An 11,098-nucleotide genomic window follows, 5' to 3' on the forward strand; every position below is an offset into this window, starting at 1 on the left:
TGTCCCTGCCGCTTCCGGTTGTCAGTTTTAGCTGTCCGCTGTAGTGGTTGGTATATTGGGACAAGATCGATGTGTTTGTTGATGGAGTTTGTGGATGAATGCCATGCATCTAGGAATTCCCTGGCTGTTCTCTGTCTGGCTTGCCCTATGATAGTAGTGTTGTGCCAGTCGAATTCATGTTGCTGGTTGCCTGCGTGTGTCGCTACTAAGGATAGCTGGTTGTATCGTTTCGTGGCTAGTTGATGTTCATGTATGCGGATTGTTAGCTGTCTTCCTGTTTGTCCTATATAGTGTTTTGTGCAGTCCTTGCATGGTATTTTGAACACTACATTAGTTTCGCTCATATTGGGTATCGGGTCCTTCGTTCTGGTGAGTTGTTGTCTGTGCGTGGCTGTTGGTTTGTGTGCCGTTATGAGTCCTAGGGGTCGCAGTAGTCTGGCTGTCAGTTCTGAGATGTTCCTGATGTATGGTAGTGTGGCTAGTCCTTTTGGTTGTGGTATGTCCTCGTTCCGTGGTCATTCTCTTAGGCATCTGTTGATGAATTTGAGCGGGTATCCGTTATTGGCGAATACCTTGTATAGGTGTTCCTCTTCTTCTTTTTGCAGTTCTGGTGTACTGCAGTGTGTTGTGGCCCTTTTGAATAGTGTCCTGATGCAGCTTCGTTTGTGTGTGTTGGGGTGGTTACTTCCATAGTTTAGGACTTCGTCTGTGTGTGTGGCTTTCCTGTATACCCTTATAGGGGATTCTCCATTCGGTGTTCTCTGTACCATCACGTCTCGGAATGGGAGTTGGCTATCCTTTTCTTCTTCTCTCGTGAATCGGATTCCTGTGAGTGTGGCGTTGATGATCCGGTGTTTTTTTTCTATTTCCGTGTTTTTAATGATTACAAACGTGTCATCGACATATCTGACCCAGAGTTTAGGTTGAATTTGTGGTAGGACTGTTTGTTCTCACCTTTGCATAACTGCCTCTGCTATGAGTCCCGAGATTGGGAATCCCATGGGTTTTCCGTTGATTTGTTCGTATGTCTGGTTGTTGAATGTGAAATGTGTTGTGAGGCACACTTCCAGTAGTTTAAGACCCGATACCCAACATGAGAAAAACTAATGTAGTGTACAAAATACCATGCAAGGACGGGACAAAACACGATATAGGACGAACAGGAAGACAGCTAACAATCCGCGTCCACGAACATCAACTAGCCACGAAACGACACGACCAGATATCCTTTGCAGCCACACACACAGACAACAAGCAACATGAATTCGACTGGGACAACACTACTATCATAGGGCAAGCCAGACAGAGAACAGCCAGGGAATTCCTCGAGGCATGGCATTCATCCACAAACTCCATCAACAATCACATCGACCTGGACCCAATATACCAACCACTACAGCTGGACCCAATATACCAACCACTACTGAAACTGACAAACGGAAGCGGCAGGGACAGACCACTATAAACACCGGAGGAAACATCAAAGAAGCGCTTCGCAGGAGGCTCCCAAGCACTGATGAGGTCCCCTAGCCAGGGGACGAAACGTTTGCAACAAAAACTTCCAGCTCGGCGAACAGAACCACAACATACTGCAGAGTGTGAAAATAGATAAGTCAGCTGGGCCGGATGGGATCTATCTGATGTTGTTTAGCAAAAGCACTACAGGAAGGTACAAATCAAGCTGCTGCAACAACGGCTCGTTTTGAGCCGCTAATTTGCAGTGAAGTGGTGGCGCCAATAAAAGGTGTCACGCATCTCGTCTAATTCCACATCCAGAGCTCGAAATGACCGGAGGTCTCTCACTGAGAATCTGCAGGCTCTTGCTTGGATGACACCATGACACTTTTTCACTGGAGTGGATCATGAAATCGCGTCGTGACTGTCAATAAAACGATGGAAACTTCCAGCAGAGAAGGAGGCGACCCTGAAGCAGGCAGCTGAGGACAAATGTTTCTCCTTTGCCAGTGAAAGGCATTGCTTCACAAATCGAAGTGAAGCAATGTTGGTGATGATCTTCGCTGCTTGTTCACCTTTTTAATTTTGATTCCGTGAAAGTCCATGGCATTACATATCGACATACTGCCAACGCTAGGCTTGCCTCTTGGGCCAGTGGCGTAATCGATAACGCGTCTGACTTGTTTCGCTTTAACCGTGGTCTACGTTGACGCTCCCCAGTGAAGTCCTGGCGGGACGTCGCCTCTGTGCTTCCGCATTTAAAACTTGCATTTGTCCTATTGTCCATTTCAAATTCCAACTCTACACAACGGACACCTCCGTCAGTTTGGGGGTATCTTACTGTGTGTCTCCCTCTGTGGGTGAAAATGAGCATGAGTTCCTCAAAAGACTTACAATTCGTTGTGGAAGTGTCATACTTCTGCCCCGTTATTGTGCCATTTAAGAACAGAGGATAACCTCATTGACATTTGCCCTGGAAACATTAGAACACACGAGACTTTGAGCTAAAGTTGGAAACTGCGACTAGAATGGATGGTTCTCTGATTAGCCGCAATGCACACGGACGGAATGGCCTTTTCCCACTTTGTAAATCTTCGAAGACAAGTTGAAAATAATCTGCCACGAAAATGTTCAGAAAGGGTGTTTTATTTACACCAAATACTATAGTATCTATCGCCTTGTCTTGTTATTTATTTGTGAGGATTCGGTGTTCTCAGCACCGTGGCCCGGATCGTATTCCCGCTCATGGAATGGTTGTATTGTTCAGCAAACATATCAGTGTACCAGTACTTCTGCCGATTTTCCGATGCTGGCAGGTCATTGGTTTTGTCCAAAACATTATGAAGGTTAACATAAAACAAATAGCTGCAGCTTCTGGAAATCTGAGCCAAAAACGAAAATTGTTTGAGGAACGCAGCAGGATTGGCAACAGAAACGTCGACTTGCCTGCTCTTCGGATGCTGCCTGACCTGCCGTGCTTTTCCAGCATCACTCTGATCTAAAATCTGATTTCCAGCATCTGCAGTCCTCACTTTTGCCTAGTTCCTTCAGTGTCACTGGTTCCCAATTCAAGTACTCCATCTCTAGCGGTTTCATGTCTGTACCTCCGTGCTGAGGAGTTGAAGAGTGAAGAAAAGTAACTCACCCCCTCCATCTCTGGGGTAATTTGGGACAGAAAATGAATCATGTCACATTGAAATATATCTAGATGTGACTGAATCTTTGTCTTTTATTGGGAACCGTCTCTTTCATTGTAACCATCAGGAAAGAACATTTCGTTCGCCGGAAAAAGAAATGAATATGTCACTAACCTTTGTTTGCTTCAGGTCCAAGAATACTCAGATCAATAGCTCCCTTGCTTACCTCTGCTGGTCATGTTCGCAAAGAGATCTAGCAAATTGCCAAGTGTGATTTTCCTTTCAATAAATAATTTTGACTCAGTTTGCCTGCAAATATCTTTTCCTACCTTTGTGCTTTCCTTCTTTTACATTGGTGTCTCGCACCTTACAAATGACAGCAAAGGTATGAAAGGAGATGGAAGCATTTAGCTCAAGTCAGCAAGAGCTTTCAATGAGATCACGGCTGATTTGGTCATTGCTCAACCGTGCTGCGCTGTCTGTAGTCATGGCCGAGTGGTTAAAGCGATGGATTAGAAATCCATTGGGGTTTCCCCACGTAGGTTCGATTCCTGCTGGCTACGTTATGAATGCTTTCCTGCTGGAACCGTTTTCGCTCAAAGTTCAGAACACCTAATTTGCAAACCAGGCCAGTAATTTGATTAGACTTGGGAAACGAGCCTGGCCAGGTTTTAGATTCGGAAGTATGTGAGCACTTTGGAGACAGCGATCACAATTCTCTCAGGTTTACTTTCGTGATTGAAAGGGATAGGTGTACTCCACGGAGCGAGAGTTTCATCTGGTGGAAGGGAAATTACGATGTATCGAGGTAAGATTTAGGAAACGTAGAATGTGGTAGGAAACTGCAGGGGGTGAGCACATTAAAAATGTTGAGCTTATTCAAAGAAAAGCTCCTGTGTGTCCTAGATAAGTATGTACCTGTCAGGCAAGTAGGAAGATATAGAACGCGTGAGCCGTGGTTTACTGAGGAAGTGGAATCCCTGGTCAAGAAGAACAAGAAGTCTTATGTTAGGACAAAATGTGAAAACTCAGTTAGAGCGCTAGAGGGTTCCAACGATATCAGGAAAGACGTATAAAGAGAGCTGAGAAGAGCCAAGACGAGACATGAGAAGTTGTTGGCAGATAGGATCAGGGTTAACCCTAAGGCTTTCCATAGGTATGTCAGGAATAAAAGAATGACGAGAGTTAAATTTGGGACAATCAAGGATAATCGTGGGAAGTTGTGTGTGGAGTCAGAGGAGATAGGGGAAGCGCTAAATAAATATTTTTCGACAGTGTTCGCTGTAGAAAATGAAAATGTTGGCGAGGAAGGTATAGAGATACTTGCGTCTGGAGTAGTAGAGATTGAGTTTCACAAGGATTAGGTGATAGAAATACTGGAGAGTGAGATAACAGACAAGTCCCCTGGGCCGGATGGGATCTGTCCTAGGATCCTCTGGGAAGCAAGGGAAGAGATTGATTACCTTTGGCGGCGATCGTTAAATCATCGTTGTCTACAGGAGTAGTGCCTGTGGAATGGAGCATAGCATATGTTGTTCCCGTGTTCAAAAAGTGTCGTAGAGACAACCCTGGTAATTACAGACCATTGAGTCTCACTGCAGTTGTTGGTCATCTGTTGGAAAAGGTTATTATAGATAGGATTTATGACCATCTAGAAAAGAATAATCTGATCAGGGACAGTCAGCACGGTTTTGTGATGGGTAGACCTTGCCGAACGAATCTTATTGACTTTTATGACAAAGTGACCAAACAGGGAGATGACAGTAAACCGGTTGATGTGGTGTATATGGGTTTCAGAAAGTTGTTCGATAAGGTTCCCCACAATAGGATATTACACAAAATGCGGTGGAATGGAATTGTGGGAGAGATTGCAGCTTTGATCAGTAATTGGCTTGCCAATAGAAAACATTGTTGTAGTTTATGGAACATGTTCTTCTTGGTGTCCAGGTACTGGCGGCGTACTACAAGGGTCGGTGTTAGGTCCACTGCTATTACATGAGATCTCCCCTTGCCAATCAGTCTCCCATGGGGAACATTGTTGAACGCCTTTCTGAAGTCCATATAGATCACATTTACTGCTCTGCCCTCATCAATCTTCTTTGTTACTTCTTCAAAAAACTCAATCAAATTTGTGAGACATGATTTCCCACGCATAAAGCCATGTTAACTGTCCGAATCAGTCCTTGCCTTTCCAAATACATGTACATTCTGTTCCTCAGGATTCCCTCCAACAATTGGAGTATTCTTGGCAGATGCAGCTTCATGTCGGGAATGCGAGGTCATATACTTTGTTGGGAAGAATCAAAAGACACGCTACTATTAAAATCGATAGAAACGCAAAAGATGTGCAGTGCAGAGGAGTCACAGTGTTCTTATACATGAAACGAACAAAGGTTAATCACATATTTATTTCTTGCTGGCAAAAGAAAGCCTTTTCTGATGCTCACAATTAAAGAGATGGTTTCCAAGAAAATAAGAAAATTAAATCACCAGTAGAGTAATCAATTTCCAAGATATCCCTCGTGATGTTTTATGGGACATGTGGGATTTCTTTGATTATGGTTCTCCAAACGTTTCTACAATAGAACCGAGAGTTTTAGATGGGAAGTTAAGATCACGCATGACTATTGCCATTTTTGTCACTCACACTCAATATTTTTTTCCTTGTACGATTTATTTCGCTTTGTGGTTACTGCGAGTGGGCTTGTAAACTACACATGCTTGTGAGTTCATTCCTCACTGTTCCTCAACTCCAGCCAAACAGACTTTACATCGTTATTTCCTGAATCAAGGTCATCTCTAACCATTGCATAAATGTCATTAAAACTTCGATATTTCACAGGCCTCTGTGTATCATCTTACAATATTAATTGATCATTTACTGTATTGTAGTTGTGCATAAGAAGAGAAAAATAGCATCGAGAATGGTGGACCTCCGCTTCACACACTCCTTATTGAAGCGAAAATGCAGATTACTGCCCATAATACGATCGTGGAAGCATGTGCCGAACCCTCAGGAAACAGAGAATAAGTGCAGTGCCACAGGGCATGTCAGGGACAGCACCAGAAAGACAACAGAAATGCTGCTATGAGCTCCTATTTTGAATATATTTCCCAATGAGCAATAGAATGTTACATGTGTTCCATCAGGAGTTACCTCACACAAGGAAGTAACCAGTGTTGCAGACGGTCGTATCATCCGAGTTCTAAGCCCTGGAATCAGAGACATTCAATATTCTGTGCATAACTGCAAGGAACAGCTGTCCGAGGCGTTTACAGTCCAGATGAAATTATGAGTGCAGCTCTCTAGTTGTCAGCCTCTTTCTCCTATGTCGTGTTTCGTGCAATCGCAGCGTGGAATCTCGTCAACCACGTTTGACCTGCACATGATGCGTATTGGGCCTTGTTTTCTCGTGAGTTGTTGTCTGAGTGAGGCTCTCGGTTTCTGTGCTGTCATAAGACCGAGTGCTCGGAGGAGTCTGGATATCGTTTTCCAGAATTTGTTTTTAATACAGGGAAGCATGATTTAAAAATTAGCTCAAAGCATATCCTCCTTGTGAACTTCGTGTGCCATGCATCTGCGAATGAAGGTGTATGGATATTGGTTCTTGGCAAATAATTTGTGTGGGCGTCAGTCTAGCAGTCCCTAGTAGCAATACGTACAAACGGCAAGGGCCACACATTCGACTAGAATAGCACAACAATAATAGGACAGGGCAAGCAGAAGACAGCCAGACAATCCTGGAAGCAGGGCACTCATCCACGGATTCCATCCGTTGGACCCAATCTGCAATCCCAACAAACGGAAGCAGCGGGAATGAAACCAAATTAATTCGTACCAAAACATGAGAGCAGCGCTTCACAGGAACCTCTGCAGCGCTGAGAATGTCACCCAGACAGGCGAGGAAAAGTCTGAAAACCATCTTCCTCGCGTCACCGAACTTTTCAACAAGAACTCCAGAAGCATCCGAGCTTCACATCTTTCTGCTCCAAAACACTCCGCTTTTCCACAACAGAGCAACAGAGAATTGCACACTCAACTACCGCGTGTAAGATGAGAATACCAGCCTCTAAATTACCAAGGGCAGCAGTAAGAGCGAGGGGAAACAGCTGCCACTGTCATTCCACAGCTACAAACGCTCTCTTTGAAAGGTACATTTTCGTATGAATATCGGGACAGCAGTAGAATATGGGAACTAAACAGCCCGCGTTGTGTATTCATGTTCTGGACAATGTGAGTTGTTCACAGCTTTCCCTGAAAGTGAGTGGACGTCGTTATTTCACCGCTGTTTTGAAGCCAGATCCTGCACTGAATCTGCTCCCTCGTTTTTTGTTGTTGTGGCTAAAAGGTGGGCAACCGCAGCGTGAAACTTTGTTATATTTCTCTCATTCCCTTCATTACTGTCCTGGTGAGGGAGCCTGGAGATTGGCTCGCTCGATCAGTTGGAGGCACCAGCGCATTGTTGACCTAATTTAATCGAGAATATAATTGGTAATATTCACTTTTCATGGTACATTTTTCTGTTTTGTTTTATGTTACTTGAGCACTTTCTGTTACTTGGCAATACACTAAATCTCCAGAATGTCGGGAAGCTCCGTTTGGAATTGCTTCGGTGCTATTTGTGTGAGCAGTTCTTGACATACACGTCTCGCACTGCCTCACAGACAGAAGTAATGAGTTTGTGTGTCTGATAATGACTCTGCCTTTTGAGTTTTGCACCTTGTCCACGTTAAGAACTGTCAGTTTCTGGATTCACTGGAGAGTTGAGGGGATAACGCGATTTGTGAGGTTTTTTTTAGTCAACGAAATGATTTGATGGAGAACCTGGGAATGCATCAAGGAGAATGGTCATTGTCTGTAAATATCTGGAAAACATTCCTCTCTGTGTCATTTCAAAACATTACGCCTCAAGAAAAAATAAAATTCAAACACGCTGACTTAGTAACAAACAGCATGCGTTTTTGCAAGTGGTCTGTTGAAACTGTTGTCAGGTACTGGAGTGTCACAGAATTGCCGAGCACGGAAGCAAACCTTTCTATTCAACTTGCACCTGCTGATCAGATGACCGTAACTAATCTAAACATATTTGCCAATATTTGTCCCTTATCTCTCCAAACACTTCCTGTCTGCATACCCATTTAGATGCCTTTGAAGTGTTGTGAGTGCACCAAACTCTGCCACTAAATGTGGAAATTTATTCCACAGGCACAAAAATGTCTGTATTAAAAACAACTGTCGCTCACCTCCCTTTCAAATTGTACTGCTCTCACATTAAACCTATGCTATCTCGCTTTAAACTCACATGAGTTCTGAAAAAGTGTAGATTGACTATGTTCTCTGCTCGTCTACCTCATGATTTTGTAAACTTTTCCAAGGGCATCCCTCAGGCCTGAAGCTCCGGGGAAAACTGTCGAAGAATATTCAGCTTCTCACTAATGTCCACACCGTGCAAACCTTTCAAATCGTTGTAAATATTTTTTTTAATTATGCGAAGGTATTCATAGAAAGTGCCAGGGGAAATTGCCTGAAGTGAAGCGATGCTGAAACATTAGTCTTGACAGGTTTGGCGGTTAGTTATCGTCAGGGAGCGTCACCGAGTGGTTTAATGTAGGTAAAAACAATGAATGCAAATGCTGGAGACAAGATTGAGGATTAGTGGTGCTGAAGAGCGCAGCAGTTCAGGCAGCATCCGAGGTGCAGTAAATTAGACGTTTCGGGCGAAACCCTGTATTCCTGATGAAGGGCTTTTGCCTGAAACATCGATTTTACTGCTCCTCGGATGCTGCCTGAACTGCTGTACTCTTCCAACACCACTAATCCAGAGAGGTTTAATGTGCTAGGTTTAGGGTCCAGTCTCTATTGCGTCATGGGTTTGAAACCCAACTTTGCAATAGAACAACTGCAGGCAGCTTTTTATGACAGAACTACACAGGTCCTGATATTGCTTTATGGTGTGTTTGTTACTCCTCAGGTCTCTCACCCTCTCTGCGATAAACACGGGAACATGAGCAACTGATTCCTAAAATAGTGAGAATTACTGCTGTCCACATCCTCTCGAGCACTCTGCGTTTGGATGTGTACACGCACAATTTTGCTGCCAGTTGCTGTGTCTCAAATGGTCAGAGCATTTGGCTGAAATGTTGGTTGTCCTAGCCCAAAAAGAGCACAGAGCCTCAAATATTTCACATCAAGTATTGAGACCGACCATTTTCTGACAATACAACCACGAGAACCTATCCATGATTGACCCTGAGTCCACAATGAGTGAGACGGTCACGTGCAGCAGAATGTGATCCCACTCTCTACAAGCCCCTGCTGACACCAGAAAGGGGCCACTGCAGTTTCAATCAGCGGCTTCCTGACCAGCCCTGGGACACAGCTCATGGAAATTCCTTCCTCAGGAACGGCTGTTACCGTGTGAAAGGGTAAATAATTCTAATTCAAATTGGAAATGGCTTCAGAAGATTGTTCCTGTTTTTAAAACATTTTATAATCAGAATTCCTGGCTCGAATATTAGAAGTGGTAAACTTTGTCGGCAGGGAGAACAAAGAAAGTGTTGATTGTGAGGACTCTGTCTCTTCAGCAGATGGGATTTCCGACACTCTAATCAGAAATGATTTGGTTTCCTGAGGTATTTTCCCGATTGATTTGCAGTCTGCCAGAGTGTCTAGGAATCAGTTCGGCGACCTAAGGATCAGGGTCAAAATATGAACATATTAACAGAGAATCGTGAATCCCGGGGGAAGGCCTAAATGGATTGTAATTCTCTGAAGGAATAAATCTGAGAATTGAAAGACTTGAATAATGTTATTTGCAATGGGGAGGAATGAACGAGATTTTTGAAAATTGCCGTGTCAGCTGAATTAAACTCAGTATGAAATCATAAATTAACCAACACCAATCCTGTCCTGGTTCGCTCAGTCGGTAGAGTTTGAGACCTTTAATCTCAATGATGTGGGGTCGAGACCCACGCAGGGCGCTGTTGTTGTTAATAGGTTTGCCGCCCTCCATTAATGTTGCAAGAGCGAATTCGCTCAGTGAGGCAGGTTTTGTTGACACATTTTTTCCTCCGTTTTTGATCATCTCTTGGTTTCTGAGTGAAAACTGTCTCCACTGTACTGCAGGTGCAAGAGACAGGTTATCAGTTCAGCCGAATATGCTTTAAACGATGTCCCTTCCAAAACGTGAAGTACCATTCCAAACGTGCCCCAACCAAAATGTCCAGAGACGTCGAATGCGAATGGCCACATGACAGTGACTGCTGCATGTCAAATGGTGCTGTAATAGAATTAACTGAATGAGAATGCTATGATGGAAACCGAATGGAACTCTCCCTGAAATTTTCCCAATTCACTCGGTAAATGATGCTGTTGTGTACCCATATGGGTTTACGTAATGAACAGCTTATTGTCAGTAACAGAGGTGGGGGTGACGCAGGATAGTGAGGTTTCCATGTGGGTCAGAAGTGATTTGTTCGAACAGGGAATTCAAACGTCCACAGAGCAGACATAGCTGATTTGTCCAGGATCACACTTCTCCCTTCTGTTTCAGTACCAACAAGAGAAATTGCGGGAAAATCTCAGCAGGTCTGGTAGAATCTTGGAATGGAAAGCCGAGTTAAATCTTCAAGCCCAGTGACACTTATTTCTCCATGTCCATCTCCGTCTACCTTTTTATTGAATATCTCCTGACTCTCAACTTTATACTCAGTTTCTCTTTTATTTTCCGTGTCCAAACCTTCTCCCAGTCTCAAAATTTAATAGCAGATCTGTTCCATCTCTCACCTCTCCGAGTTATAAGGGGAGGACTTCGAAATGCAAGATTAACTCTGTTTCTATTTCCTTAGATACTGGATGGCCAGAGACCAGAAGGCATCGGAGGACAGTTAGAGCTTTCAGCCCATCTGTTCTGCCCGCCATTCGGTCATGACTCATATCGTTCCCTAACCAATTTTCAGCTTTCTATCTGTGACAATTAGCTCCCCTGAATTTAGGATCCAGTCTT

The 11,098-nt window shown here is 43.9% G+C and overlaps 1 non-coding gene across 1 annotated transcript; it reads left to right on the plus strand.

Moving 5' to 3' along the window:
• Positions 1-3,573: 3,573 nt before the first annotated feature.
• On the plus strand, positions 3,574-3,655 carry trnas-aga (transfer RNA serine (anticodon AGA)). The gene has a single exon. It is a non-coding gene; the product is annotated as a tRNA-Ser (tRNA).
• Positions 3,656-11,098: the final 7,443 nt, after the last annotated feature.

The sequence above is a fragment of the Chiloscyllium plagiosum genome, unplaced genomic scaffold, assembly GCF_037043375.1.
Source record: "Chiloscyllium plagiosum isolate Xiang-an unplaced genomic scaffold, Cpla_swu_hap1 HiC_scaffold_42, whole genome shotgun sequence".
Classification (NCBI taxonomy): Eukaryota; Metazoa; Chordata; class Chondrichthyes; order Orectolobiformes; family Hemiscylliidae; genus Chiloscyllium; species Chiloscyllium plagiosum.